Raw genomic sequence first — 15,412 nt, forward strand, 5'->3', positions numbered from 1 at the left:
ATTTGAGATGTATCCACTTTGTTGTGTGTATCAGTAGATCATTTTGGTATTATCGGTGAGTGTTATTCCAATGTGTTGATCACTATAGTTGATGGACAATTGGGCTATTTTCAGTTTTGCATAATGTGAATAAGGCTGCCATGAATATTCTTGCAGGAATCTTTTTGTGCACTTGTACGTTCATTTTGTGTGGGTATAAACCTAGGAATAGAATTGCTAGGCCAGAAGGTATTTGTATATTTAACTTTATTAGAAGCTATCCGTTTTCGGGGCGCCTGGGTGACTCAGTCGGTTGGGCCTCTGACTTCGACTCAGGTCATGATCTCACGGGTTCCTAGGCTCGAGCCCCGTGTCGGGCTCTGTGCTGACAGCTGGAGCCTGCTTGCAGCTCTGGGTCTCCCTCTCTGTCCCTCCCCCTCTCGTGCTCTGTCTCTCTGTTTCTCAAAAATAAATAACCGTTAAAAAAAAAAAAAAAAAAAAACTAAGAAGCAGCAGCTATCAGTTTTCCAGAATGGTTGTACTACTTTACTCTTTCACCAGCAACAAGAGATAAAGTTGCTACGCATTTTTGTCAGCATGAGTGTTCTTTGTCTCTTAAATTTTAGCCATTCTGAGAGGTATGTAATGGTATATCACAGTATTTTAAATTTGCGTCTCTAATGAGTAATGGTGTTGAGAATTCTTTCTTATGCCTTTTGGTCATAGAGAAATCTTTTGTGAAGAGATTTCAAGTGTTTTATCTACTTTTAATTGGCTTGACTTTTTTTTTCTTTACTTTTTACATAAACTTTTTATGTTAGACTAGATTTAGATTTATAAAAAGTTGAGATTATAGTATAGAAAGTTCCCATATACCTTGCATTCAGTTTCCCCTATAATTATCATCTTACATTAGAATGGTTCATTTGTCATAATTGAGTGAATACATTATTGGGGGTTTTTAATGTTTATTTATTTTTGAGAAAGACAGAGACAGAATGCAAGTGGGTTAGGGGCAGAGAGAGAGGGAGACACAGAATCTGAAGCAGGCTCCAGGCTCTGAGCTGTCAGCACCAGAGCGTGACGCGGGGCTCGAATTCACGAGCTGTGAGATCATGACCTGAAGTCAGACGCTCAACCGACTGAGCCACCTAGGCCAGGCGCCCCAATATTAGTGTTAACTAAAGTTCATGTTTTATTCAGATTTCCTTGGTTTTTACATAATGACCTTTTCCCTTGTTTTGTTTTGTTTGTTTGTTTGTTTTGTTTTTTTACAAAACATTTTAAAAATATTTATTCATTTGGTGAGAGAGTGAGAGAATGCATGCACAGGAGCAGGGGAGGGGCAGAGAGAGGGAGAGAGAGAATCCCAAACAGGCTCCCTGGCAGCGTGGGGCTCCATCCCACGAACTGTGAGATCATGACCTGAGCCGAAATCAAGAGTCAGACCCTTAACCGACTGAGCCACCCAGGTGCCCCTTAATTTATTTTCCAATGAGAATCAACTGTTTTCCCAGTGTAAGACCAATTTTGTCATGACATATTTTTAAGAATATATCTTGATTCAGGGGCCCCCATAATGACGTATTCCTGTTCCAGGATTCCACCCAGAATATCCCAGTGCCTTCAGTTTATGTCTCCTCATGCTCCTCTTGACTAGCAATTTCTCAGACTTCTCTTGTTACTGATGACCTTGAAAATCCTTAGGAGTACAGGTCACATACTTTGTAGAATGTCTCTCAACTGGGATTTGTCTGATGTTTTTCTCATGATCAAACTGGGGTTAGGGGTTTGGGGAGGTAAAGTACCATTCTTATCACTTTGTATAATGGGTATTGTTAAAAAGAAAACCACAGGCCCAAAATGGCATCGTTGAGGTTAAGGCCCCAAGTCAGTAAACCAAAACTGAATACCTAACCTACCTACCGTTTTAACTCCCCAGAAACATAACCGTTAACCAGTCAGCATGGAATTTCTTGGTCAATACTGGGAACTTTACTGATAGACCCCTTCCTCTCACCTTAGGAGGGCAACCTTGCCTAAATAATACATTCCTTACTAATAAGTTCCTTCTTTCCTTCCTCCCCCCTTTCTTCCCTCTTCCTCCCTTCCTCCCTTCCTTCCTTCCTTCCTTCCTTCCTTCCTTCCTTCCTTCCTTCCATTCTTTCATTCTCTCTGCCTTCTCTTTGCCTTTAAAAATCTCCTTTCGTTTAGCCCAGCAGAGCTCCCCTCTGATTGCTGGTTGGGATGCTTCGTGATTCATGAATCACTTAAAAAGACTAATTCAACCTTCAAATTTACTCGGTTGAGGTTTGTTTCTTAATAGTATGTACTGTTACCATGACTTACCACTGTTGATGTTAATCTTGATTCGTTGGCTGAGGAAGTGTTTATTAGGCTTCTCCACTGTAAAATCACTGTTTTTGCCCATGAGATGAAGGAAGTCACTGCGAGTAGCCCACACTTTTAAGGAGGGTGGAGTATCTCCATTAATTTGGGATACTTCTGCATGGGACATTTGTCTGTTTTCCCTATTCATTTATTTATTTACTTATATCAGTATGGACATGTCGATATTTATGTTATATTTTGGGGTTATAATCCAATACTATTTTATTCATTTTGTTGCCCAGATTGTTTCAGTTTCAGCCACTGTGAGCATTTTCAGTTGATTTCTGTTTTCCTTTGGCATACCCCCATGATTGTGGAGTTTGTTTTTTTCTCTGGTACTTTCTTATTTTATGGTATTGCAAAACGCTGTAGGGTCTCCCTGTGTGTTTCCTGCCCCAGTGCCAAAATCAGCCATTTCTCCAAAGAGCCCTGATTCCTTTTTTTAAAAAAATTTAAATTTTTATTTTTTTAAAGTGATCTCTGTGCTCCCTGTGGGGCTCAAACCCATGACCCTCAGATCAAGAGTCATATGGTCTTTCAACTAAGCCAACCTGGCACCCTGAGCCTTGATTCCTTTGATTGATGACTTGACTTTTTACTATTGGCTTCTAAGCATTTTTTATATTCAGAATTTGAGTCACTTGTTAGATACATGTATTTCAAAAAGCTTCTCCCAGTATGGCTTTCCTTTTCACTTTTTATAGTTTTTTTATGAGCATAAGTTTTTTTAATGAAATCTAATTTGTCTATAGTTTTTCTTTTATGGTTAAGCCAATTTTGTTCTCTGAGAAATCTCTCCTATCCCAGGATTGTTAATATATTATGTTATGTTATATTATATTATATTATATTATATTATATTATATTATATCATTCATATCATATCATATCAACTATATTATATTATACTTCCTCTACTATGCTATATTTAATATACTGTACTATACTATAATCCTAGGAGCTTTAGTTATTGAAATTTGACTTTTAAACTTAGGAGTCTTCTCAGATTCATCTCCTGAACATAGTAGGCTAGGGAATACTAAACACTAGGGAATCATGGTGTACCCAATCAACAATATGACCTCCCAGAAACCTGCTCCCAGAGACCTGTTTTTTATTTTTGAGAGAGAGACACACAGCGCAAGCGTGGGAAGAGCAGAGAGAGAGAGTGACACGGAATCTGAAGCAGGCTCCAGGCTCTGAGCTGCCAGCACAGAGCCCACAAACCATGGGCTCGAACCCACAAACCATGAGATCATGACGTGAGCTGAAGTCAGACGCTTAACCTACTGAGCCACGCAGGCGCCCCTCCACATTTTTTATTTATAAACATTGAGAATATTTTTCTGCTCTGCTCAGGTGCTTTCCTCCCTTGTCCTTATCTCCTCCCTGCAACCCCTGGGCGCAAGAAGTAGCAGAAGCATTGGTATATAGAAAACTGTGGCTTTTCTTCTTAACTGGAATCAGGAAGCTTCAACTCTGCCAATACTACCACCTTTCACACCTACTCAACTAGTGACTAGAATCCAGAATGTGACTGACTGTCAACCAAAAGTGTCTCTAAACACTCATGGTTCCATAACCCTATTGACATACTTACCATCAGCAACAGCGGTGAGAAGGTTGCCTCTCCTCACTTCTGCCAACTCTCTCGAGTGCATCTAATTTCTATCCTGAACCCAACCTGCAAGGGAATCTGAGAAATACAATTTTTTCAGTTTTTCAACCCCTTCAGCTAGGAGGATGGGATAGATTTTAAGTGAACCAATCTACATTTAAAATTATTTTAAATCCCACCCACACCCTCCACACTAAGTGTGAAGCCTGCTTGGGATACACTGTCTCTCTGTCTTGACCCTTCCTTGTTCACGCTGTCTCTCAAAAAAAAAAAAAAAAAAAAAGAAAAAAAAAAGAAAAGAAAAAAGATAGATAGATGGATAAATAAATAAATATCTTAAATTAACAAATTAAATTAAAAAGCAAAACAGAAACCACACTGAGATGGTGGAAGTAATACTATGACAGGAATCCCCAATACAACACCAATTACTGCGGATTATAATGGATCCAATTTTCTCAGATTGGATAAAAAAAATAACTTCCAGATATAGCAGTATATTAGAAAAGGGTTAAATATTAAAAGTATGAAAAATCTATGCCAGGCTAATTGTAAACAAAAGGATAAAAGAGTGAAACATGAATATCAGACAAGGGTAAAAAGCAAAGAAAGTTTTAAATTAGATAGAGGGGTAATATCCTGGCATCTGTAAGTACCCGTAATTTACTCTCTCTCTTTTTTTCTTTTTTCCCCTTGAACCAACCTTTCCGGGTGTCCAGATCAGAACATGTGATGAAGGGAGCAAATCTAGGAGGATTTTTCTTTTTTTTTTTTTTTTTTTTTTTTTGCTTCAATAGAGGTCTGGGTCAGGCAGAAAAATGTAAAAGCAAGATTCAATCCTTGGCCTTTTCCAGGGACTCAAAAGAGACATAGAGGGAGAGAACCTCAGTTATCGCCCAGATCTTCTGGAGTAAGTTAGACACACCAGTCCAGCCTCCTGAACCGTCACTGGGTCCTGACCACCTATTTGGGGGAGAGAATTGGTATTCATCTCAAAGTTTGGAAGAAAGGGTCTGGGAGGCACCCAGCAATGGGTGGGCAAAGAGAATGTGTCAGCAAGTGAAAATCAACTCTCCATGGGTCCACGGCAGATATGGACCAGAGACCAGAAACAACACGAATCTCTGATGTTTTTCTACAGAGTTCTGTTATCAACTTGTAAAGAGCCGACTTCAGAATTAGACTTTTCCAAATCCTATATTTGGATTTGGCCATGAAGCCAAAACTTCACAGCATTGCCGGACATTAAATCTCCTATGCAAGCCTTTGCTCTGGGTGTCTTTTTTGTTTTTTGACAATGTTGTCCACAGTGAGTACTGCGAAAATCTAGTTTACCGTTGCTTTTTCCAAGTCCTTCCGGTGACTCCTTCTGATTTGACCTAGTACAGCACATCTTGGGGGAGCATTGGTGGTTCAGTGGTGGAGGCCTGGGTTCAATTCCCAGCCAGTGCAGTGTGTTCAGCAGTTTTACTTTGAACTGTCTGTCTGTTGCTCAGGCAAGTTAGGTCCCTCTGGGGTTCTGACCTTCAGGGAACAGCTGCCCCATTAGGGGAGGAAAGTGGGTTATTTCCGGGGCAGAAGACATTGAGGAATTTGTGTGAACAGGGACTTTGGAGAAGGTATGTCCTTCACGTGCGGGTGTGTCTGACGGGTCTGTCTCTGACGTTTTTGCATCTTTGGGTCTAGAGCCAGTGTTCCTTTTATTCTTCCTTCTGGTGGTCCCTGGAATCCATAGAGTCATCTGGTCACTGACACACATGCTGGACTTGGGCAGACCATTGGGCCACGTCTCACTATGGAGTGGGGATCAAGAAATGAAATTCCCAAATTGAGACAAGCCGCAGGGAGGGCTAGGCAGACACCCCAGTGGAGAGGAAGAAATGAGGGGCCCCAGGAAGGAGGAGACTTGTGGGGAAGAGTCCACAGGGTGATGAGGGGAACTGGGTAGAGGTAGGCTTCAGTCTTTGATGGTCTTGGTAGAATGAAGGATGAGTCCCCGAGTGTAGAGCAGCATGTACAATAAAGTCATTTTCACTACTATTGTTTTATAGTCTGTCCGGGAAAAATCTATTTAGTGCATCGTTTTTATGCTTATTGGTAAGCAGCACGGTGGGGGAGGGGGGCGGGCGGGAAGCCATGACAATCATCAGCTCTGGAGGTTTGGAGGAGGAGACTCTGGAAAAAGAAAACCCAGGGGTCATCAGGTTTGCCTACCCCTGTTTTCATCTACTAGTTTCCTCAACAAACCTTATGTAGGGTCCCAGATCTCAAGCTGCCCCTGCCACATTGGCAAATTGAATATGTGCCACTGATCATTTCTTTCTTGAAGGGATAAGAAATGGTAGAGCCGGTGCTATGGGAGTGAGATGCAAGAACAGAACTTAAATGCTTTTCTCCATCATGTCTCACTGCTACCTCTGAACGTCAGCCTTCCACACACACCAGTTCAAAAACGCCTTCAGTCTCTATGGAGGGTTAGAAGTCTTTTATAATTCCTGTAAGGCATGTTTCTTCCTTCCTTCTATAATTCCACCAGGGTTGATTTTTGAGGAGCTGGTCAGCAAGCCCGGACCAGTTCAACATCCTGGATCATTTGTCTGGTTTCGGTATCGTTAGAGTAGGCAGGTAGTTAAGTTCTAAGAGGACACCTGGAGGTCAGCAAAGAGGAAGTGCTGGCCAGCTCTCAGGGAGGTCAGAGGCCTGTCCTGGCAGCGGCAGTCCACAAGAAGTCGGATCAAACCAGATAGGCCCAAGATGGTGGGAGCCAGGATGGGAAAATTGAGGGGAAAAATAAAAAAAAAAAGGAAACCCTGCTTCTGGACCAAACAGTAAATGTTCCGCCCCCCTAGTCAATAACTGTCAATGAAAGAGAGAAACCCAACCCCCAGGGTGTGGCAGTTCACCTGGCCCTGGCTCTCACTCCCCTCCCGCTGTCACTCTCCCTCTGTCACTAGCACTCTCACTGGCGCTCTTTCTCTTGAGCTCAAGTTCGGCTGCTCTCATATCTCCAGGAGTGTACTTTTTGCTTCTGTTACTCATCTGTTGTGCTACATGTCTGTTCTTGAATTCCTTCTCCTGGCAAGACCAAGGACCTTTGGCAACTCCTTCAGGTTCTGGCTGGATTGAGGAGGCCCCAGGACCCCGGGTCTCCCCAGTTCACCCGGCAATAGTATATTAAAAAAAAAAAAAAAAACACAACAAAAACCAAAAACAAAACAGGCCCAAAATGGCATCACTTGGGTTAAGGCCCCAAGTCAGTAAGACAGGACTTACCACCTAACCTAACTGCAGTTTCAACCTCCCAGAAATGTAACCTTCAACATTGTAACCGGCAACATGGAATTTCCTGGTCAATACTAGGAACTTTACTGGTACACTCCTCCCTCTTCCCCTTAGGAGGGCAGCCTTGCCTAAATCATGCATTTCTCGCTAATAAGTTCCTTTCTTCTTTGATTTTTATGCCCTTTCCGCCTTTAAAAACCTTTCTGCCTGTTTAACTTCCCGCGGAGTTCCCCTGTACTTGCTAGATGGGCTGCTGCCTGATTCATGAATCATTTAATGAAGCCAATTAGATCTTCAAATTTACTAGGTTGAATTGGGTATCTTTAAGAGATTTGGTGCAGCATGGGGATCCAAAGTGTACTTCTGATGGCATTCGGGGACAATGAGAAACAGGCATGGTGCCTTGTGAGCTCACTGCCTTTTTCACCACTTCTGAGGGCTACTGGTAAGTCTGTCTTGGCTTGAGCTCCGCTTCTGTGTGTGTGTTCGAGCTACTGATCTAACTGGTTTCCCAGTCTAGGGGTCGTGGGGTAGTGTAGACTGACGGGAGGTTCCGACAGAGCGCCAGTCCTTAGCCCTTCGTTCAGTCCACAAGTACACGTTGGAGTCCTGTCTCCTTTTCCAGTCCACAGTCTCCATTTACTGGAGTCTACTGGTTTAGTCCATGCTGGGAATCGCTGGTGGTGTGCAGGGCCTTCTCTTTGCCAGTAACATCTTTTGGTTACTGCTGGTGTGTTGAAGTGCCTACGTTTGTCTGGTTTTGTGTGAACAGGGCTTAGCTAATAGGATCCTTAAATTCTAAAGAGCCAAGCACGCCACCTTCTGGCACGCACACCCGCTTACTTTATGTCTAAAAACTATGGTGCCAGGAGCTGTGCATATCTGTAGAAATGGCGAGATTTTACTAAAAACAACTTGGAATGACGATGGCCACGACGGGGAACATTCCAAGTAGATAAGACAATTTAAGAAGTGCACTTAAAAGTAAAGGTTCTCAAATTAAACAGAATGGGATAACTGTGTTAATTGGCAAGAAAAACCTCCAGAAGCCTTCCAATTCATTGAAAGATTCACTGCAAAAGGCTAATGGAGAAAAAGGATGTAAGAGGTACCTAAAACAAAAGACTGTAACACTGATGTGACTCCTTTTGCTCCCCTCTGTCCTCCTTTGAGGACTCCTTCTACTGATCCTCTGTCCCAATTGCTTTTCCACTCGGAAGAGACCACACAACTGTAAACAAAAGCCTTCTGAGTTAATGGCCTTACAGATACTCCTATACCTACCTGCAAAGGAGGGCCCCTGTGGGCCCCTCCCAGAGTTGATGAAACTGTGAGGGATTTTCTGGTAAACTGCTATATAACTCTTGAAATAGGCAAGGGGAAACTGGTAGATACTGAGGATACTGCAGAGGGAGGGGGTCCTGAAAAAAACTGGCAGAAGCCAGTGAAGAGCAAAAATTCTTTTCTTTTTTTTAAAATTTATTTATTTTGAGAGAGACAGAGACAGTGTGAGCAGGAGAGGGGCAGAGATGGAGAGAGAGAGAGAGAGAGAGAGAGAGAGAGAGAGAGAGAGAATCCCAGCGCAGAGCCTGATGGGGGATGGGGGGCTCAAACTCACAAAACCATGAGATCATGACCTGAGCTGAAACCAAGAGTCGCACGCTTAACCGACTGAGCCACCCAGGTGCCCCCAGAGTGAAAATTCTTACCAGAATCAGTTCTGGATCTCTATCTGTAGTGCCCAACTAGGCAAAATAGAGTTTCACATTGTCCGTTTCTTTTCAAATCCAAACCCATTATATTGATCCCTTCTGTCCCACGGATAGCTATGGTCTTCCTGTTTGTCTGATTTTGCATTACTGGGCTAGGCTTTCTGTCTGCCTGGAACATGCAAGTCGTTGGCTCTTTGTTTTGGCTATCTTTGAGGGTGACTCTGGATTTTGGAAAGGCTCGAACACCAAACCCCAAGTTCATGACCTGAGCTGACGTCAGACGCTTTAACCGACCGAGCCACCCAGGCACCCCAAGGTTGATGGTTTAATTAAAACGGACACATCTTTAGAGTTATCAGCATTAAATATAAAACTTTTGCTCTACTGGAGTAAAATCAACTTTAGCCAAATAAATTCATGTTGTGTCTACTTAAGTAGTTTTCTTTTTGGTAACCTAAAACCTTACAGTTTTGCTAAGTTGGGTTAAACGATAAGTTAAACTCATTAAATATCTAGACCATTTCCAAATAAGACAAAATATCAAAACATTAATGACTAAATAATAGGTTTATCTACTTTTGGCTTCTTATTACAGAGAAACTAAAAGATACTTAAATGTGTTAGTGCCACATTAGGAAAATTTAAAAAGGCAAGTGCTTCTGGAAATTGTAAAATATATTTATAAATTTGCAAATCTAAAGAATGCTGGTGATGCAGGCAGGCTGGGTCTGGAGACCTAGGGGAGGGTCCCACAGGACTGGCCAAGAGAGTCCTTGGTTTCACGAAGGATCGAGATCAAACAGGAGCCAGAGAAAGTGAAAATAAAGTTTATTGAACAGGGTGAGTGACAGATGGAGACTAGCAGACCAAGTGTCTGGGAGACTCAGAAAGACTTCTGAGACTTCAGTAAAGGAGAAAAAGTCTCGTTGTTGCTTGGGGCTAGGCGTTTATGTTGGAGAAGAGTCGAGAGTACATGTTTCTTCAGGAATCCAAGGTAGGGTCCAAACAAAGGTGACTGCCAGGCGAACAATAGGAGTTATTCCATAAATTCCCGTAGGCAGGGCTATTGACGCCAGCATCAGCTAAGGTTTGTTGGAAGCTAATGTCCTGGAACATGTTTGGGCTCTGGCTCTTCTCGGGTATTAACAGGTATTTGGGGCCTAGGACAAAACTCAGAGGATGATTAACTTTCTTGCTTCCCCCTTGAAGTGGAAACATGGCTCCTTTAGGTATTCAGAGGCAAAATATGGAACATGAGGAAGTGGGGCCCAAGCAGAAACAGCAGAGATGGAGGCCTTTCTAAATTTTTTTTTATGTTCTTATTTTATTGAAAGCAATTGTTTTAACGTTTACTTCTTTTTGAGAGAAAGAGACAGAGCGTGAGTGGGAGAGGGGCAGAGAGAGAGGGAGACACGGAATGTGAAGCAGGCCCCGGGCTCTGAGATGTCAGCACAGAGCTGACACGGGGCTCGAACTCACGATCTGTGAGAACATGACCTGAGCCGCTCAAGGGAAATGGAGCCTTTCTAAAATGCAAGACAATAGCAACAGACTCTATAAAGATGATGACACAGGTGGTGAAATCCCATTCTGCTTCCGCAAAGAATGGCCCCACGTTGCCAGGATTTTGTCATCCTAACGTCCCATCCCATGCCAGGCAATCTGCTCCTGAATCAGGAAAAGTAAGGTTGAGTGAACAAGGGCTGTGAAGTACGAGAACATTTGGGGCCAGTGGAAAACCAAGACGGCCAATTTGTTCTTCCGGGCTCTCTGACAAATCCTGTATTTTGGTTTTTGTATTCCTTCACCTACCATAGTGTGGGGAGACTTGGATAAAATTGCAAAATTAGTCTACCAGCAATGTCTGACCAGTCAGGTCTGTAATCCTGGAAAAGCTATTTTTGTTCTAAAGGCCTCACACCTCCCTCTGGACCCTCTGAACACCTGCAGCTGGACTTCCTCCAGTTGCCACCTAGTACAGGTCATCAGTATATTCTCGCCCTGGTATGTTCCGTTCTCCAGATGGGCTGATGCCCCCACAGTAAGAAAAAAGGCTGTTACAAAGTGTGTTTCCGGGGGGCCTGGGCGGCTCAGTGGATTAAGCGTCTAGACTCTTGATTTAGGCTTAGGTCATGATCTCACGGTTGGTGAGTTCGAGCCCTGCATGGGGCTCTGCACTGACAGTGTGGAGCCTGCTTGGGATTCTCTCTCTCCCCCTCGCCCTCTGCCCCTCCCCCGCTCATGCTTGCTCACTCTCTCTCTCCAAATAAATAAATAAACTTAAAAAATTTAAAAAAGAAAGGAAGAAAGAAAGTGTGTTTTCCACTTGCCGTGCACCCCCCACAATCTCCATATCACTGGAAAAATACACACCTTAACAAAAACCTTGCAGACTTCTCAGAGTTCTGTCAGTGTGTAACCTTATGTTGTTCCCTTGTCACCTCATGCTAGGATTACCAGCTGCTGTAAGTCTGTAGTGTCTTCTGCTCAGACACATCTATCATCAGTAGGTTAAAGAAGACTTCCCAGATCCCAATTTAAAAGATTCTGTTGGTCACAGTCTGTGTAGCCCGGTGACTGGGTATTCTGGAAATGTCATCAGAGGAAGACAGCCCGTGAGCCTCATTCGGAGGGATCTAACCAAGTGCTCCTGACCACAAATACTGCCACAAAACTGGGAAGCATGGACCCTTGGGTACACATCACACAGCTAAAAAACGTTCCACCTGATACCTGGGCCTGTGTAGATAGATGCTAGAGACTTTTAAATCAAAGTGATGAAAAGAAGCAGTTGCCTTTGAGGTAGACTGCTCCCACCCAAGACAACAGATCAAGATTTCATACTTGAATTAAACGTGAAACCCTTTCTCCTTTCCTTTCCTTTACTCTGGCATTGGCCTGGAAAGATAACACCTTCATCTTTATCCCCCAGACCATTGCTAACGGGGGGGGGGGGGGGGGGGTGGGGGGGAGGGAACCTCTGGAACTTAGAACAACCTTTTATTTAAGTCTAGGACAAAATCTCATTCTGCCCCTAGCTTGTCACAAGCAAAACGAGCCATCTCATTGGCCGAATCCCTGTTTACATTGTGAGTTACAGAGGACCTACCAGGAGGCTTTCATGAGTCAGGATTCACTCTTACTGGCAGATCCCTGCTCCCTGACAAGGGATAAAAATAAATTAGGCTATCTATGATCAGGAACTTCTTAATTCTTAAAGTTATTGCAGAATCTGCTAAAGCAGTAATTGCCCAGCAAAGATCCTTAGACTCTCTGGCCAAAGTTGTTCTTTAAAAAAAAAAAAAAAAATTAATGTTTATTTATTTTTGAGAGAGACAGAGCGTGAGTGGGGGAGGGACAGAGAGAGGGAGAGAGCCAGAATCTGAAGCAGGCTCCAGGCTCCGAGCTGTCAGCACAGAGCCAGACGCGGGGCTCGAACCCACGGACCACAAGGTCATGACCTGAGCCGAAGTGGGAGGCTCAACCGACTGAGGCACTGAGCCACCCAGCCACCCCCAAAATCGTTCTTGATAATAAAATAGCTCTTGATTATTTTTTAGCGGAGCAAAGAGGTGTCTGTGCTGTGGCCAGCACCACCTGCTACACCTGGATTAACACCTCTGGGACAGTGAAAACTCAAGATATGTTTTCCTCAACACCCTCCCCTCCCCCTCTTCTTAGCAGAGGTCCTGTGAGCACATGGCAAGAGGGGGCTGCCTATAAGCCATGACAAGAGGCCTCAGAAGGAAGCTGTAGGGGAGGCTAAACTCTTTGCCCTACCCTCTTAAGGTCTCAGGCTGGACCTCAGCATTAAGTTGACATAAAACAGATTAGCAGGAGAAGAACATAGAAATCCTTCCCATGCACATGGGAGCTTTCAAGGAAGAAGAAAGATCCAAAAAGTACTTAGACCTAAGTGGTCATGTACTAGGTGCGGCAAAGAGTAGTAATTACGAAAAGGAACCAAAATATACGAGGAGGCAAAAGACACAGATGAGGGTTTTTTTAACCAGGTCTGTTTGTATAGATTTCTCTCAGCCTCGACTTCCTAAATCTGGTGACAAGAACCTTTCTCTCCTCCTGGTATAGGGAGGGCATCTTTCCCATGGCAATTTTATCTTCTGCTCTTAGGAAGAGGAAAGGAGGTCAGAGCACTCTTGCATCTGTTTTTCAAGCATGCCCTTCGTTGAAAATAATCCTTAAGCCCAAGTGGCCTATTTGGGGGTAGCATATTTGGCCGGATTCGAAACCTACCCTAATGGCACCTGGATCTTGGACTTCCCACCCTCCAGAACTGTGAGAAATAAATTGCTGTTGTTTAAGGCAGTCTGTGGTGTTCTGTTAGAACAGTCTGAGCATGCCAGTATACCCATCCACAATGCCAGGACTTGGTAATTGATAATTTCCCTCGTGTTTGTTCCTGCTTCCAACTTAGGACCGGCCAGAGAAAGCCAGGTATGCACCCCCACCAACCTCACAGGATACCTCTAAATTCTAGTCAGCCAGTGTGAAAATTAAGAAAGGGAAACCTCACTAGAATGGAGTTGGGAGGCCAGAAGGGGGAGCTATACCACTCAACATGAATTACAGGAAGAATTGCCAATTGTAGACCCCAACAGAAGAATTCTCAACGGGAAAGAGTCATCAATGACAGGCCCCAATAGGAAGAAGAATGTATATTGCATCTCCTACAAGAAATTGACGACCACCCCCCTCCCCCCCCTTCCCCCCCCCCCCCCAGTGGAGGGAGCCAATGAGAAACAGTCATCACCCTGAACTCTTGCTTTTCTCCGATGGACTTTACTTCAAAACAGCCTCTCTCAACTGCCTCCTTCTCCTCCATCTAGTGATATTCCCCTCCTTTGTTTATTCAGCTTGCCTGTGGCTCTGCCATAGCATGAATGTCCTGGATTGCATTTCTCTGCTGTTCCCAAATAAGCCCATTTTTGCTGGGAAAATAACTTTTCTTTTTAAGGTTAATACCTGCCTACAGCTTACCCATGCCAACGGCCTCCAATCAGGGCACACCTGAAGCCTTCCCATTTTTCTCCTGTAAAGTTCTCCCGCTCCTCTGCCTTCCTTTCAGTTCAGTCTCTGCAAAAACGCAAGCCCTGAATAAATAAGCCTTTGCTCTTCTTGCTTGGCTTTTGCTTTTTAACAGGAGCGTCACTGCAGGGTTGGCAAGGACTCCCTTGTTGACTAACTTAAGTCAGGCTCCTGGGGCCCTCAGTTAGTCCTAGTCCTCAGCCTTCCAAGCCCAGTCCCAGCAAGAATCCCCCCATCCTTGATATCTAAACAAGTTCCTTGTGGCAATTTTCCAGTCACTGACTCCCTCACTCTTTCCTTTGGCTGTAAATCCACAGTTCTCCTTGCCGTCTTTGGGAGTTGCCCTCGGTTTTATACTGAAGTTTGTTTCCCCGACTGCAGTATCTAAAGCCAAATCTCTCCAGGCAATCCCTTACAGGCTGATGCCACGTCTTTCCTCTCAGGCTGTTAGCGAGTCCAAGCTCCTCCTGCTCCCTGTGTGACAGGCAAATGGAGAGGCAAGACGTGGGGACAAAGAAAGCGACTTTATTCAGAAATCCAGCAAACCGAGGAAATGGTGGACTATTCTCCCAAAGAACCATCTCCTCTTGGCATGAAATCCAAGTTTCTTTTATGTTGGCAAAAGGGGGAAGTGGGAGGGGGCTGGAGTCAAAAGGTGGCTGACATCTGCAGACATCTGAGGGAGGCCGTGTAGGTTTTTTGTCCTTGGTCAGTTGATCTCTGTGTACAGGAATCTGGTCATGTCGATCCTGTACATCTTAAACAGAGCATAGTCCTTTCTGTACCTACTTCCTCGTCTCCTCAGGTGAGGTAGATTTCAGGTGCAAAGCAGATTTTGCAAATCTTAGCTGTCACATGCCCAGTGTAGAGCTAAGCAAGCAGATCATTCTAAGCTGTGAGATGCAGCAGCAAGGGAAATAGAAGCAATATGGAGTCGGACATGGTGTTTCTGTTACAAGGCTGGTCAGATTCTCCGGAAAGTATTTCTTCACTCGCACCTGGACAGTGCGTCTGGCTGCCAGGATTCAGGGAATGGGGTCTGGGTCAAACTTGATTCACATTCAGTTGCGACACTGTCACCTAATCCCTGTTGCCATGTCCTTCAGTGGCCTCAGTGGCCACAGAGCCCTTGCTTTACCGTTTCCAGAGGAGAACTTTTCAGTAAATGTTCTGTGATTTGAGCAACAGAATAGAATCTACTTTTAATGTTCACATAGCCTTGAAGCTGGGTTTCCAGCCTGGAACACCAATAGGGGTAAAAACAGAAGGGTTGGTTTGCAGTCACCTGGCTGTTGTGTCTAGTTTCATAAATTCAGTTTCTTTCGATACCGGATAGCTTCAAAAATTTTTTGAAATGCATCGCAGAGGTAACTCACCGAACTTG

The sequence above is a fragment of the Prionailurus bengalensis genome, chromosome C1 (genome assembly GCF_016509475.1).
Source record: "Prionailurus bengalensis isolate Pbe53 chromosome C1, Fcat_Pben_1.1_paternal_pri, whole genome shotgun sequence".
Taxonomy (NCBI): Eukaryota; Metazoa; Chordata; class Mammalia; order Carnivora; family Felidae; genus Prionailurus; species Prionailurus bengalensis.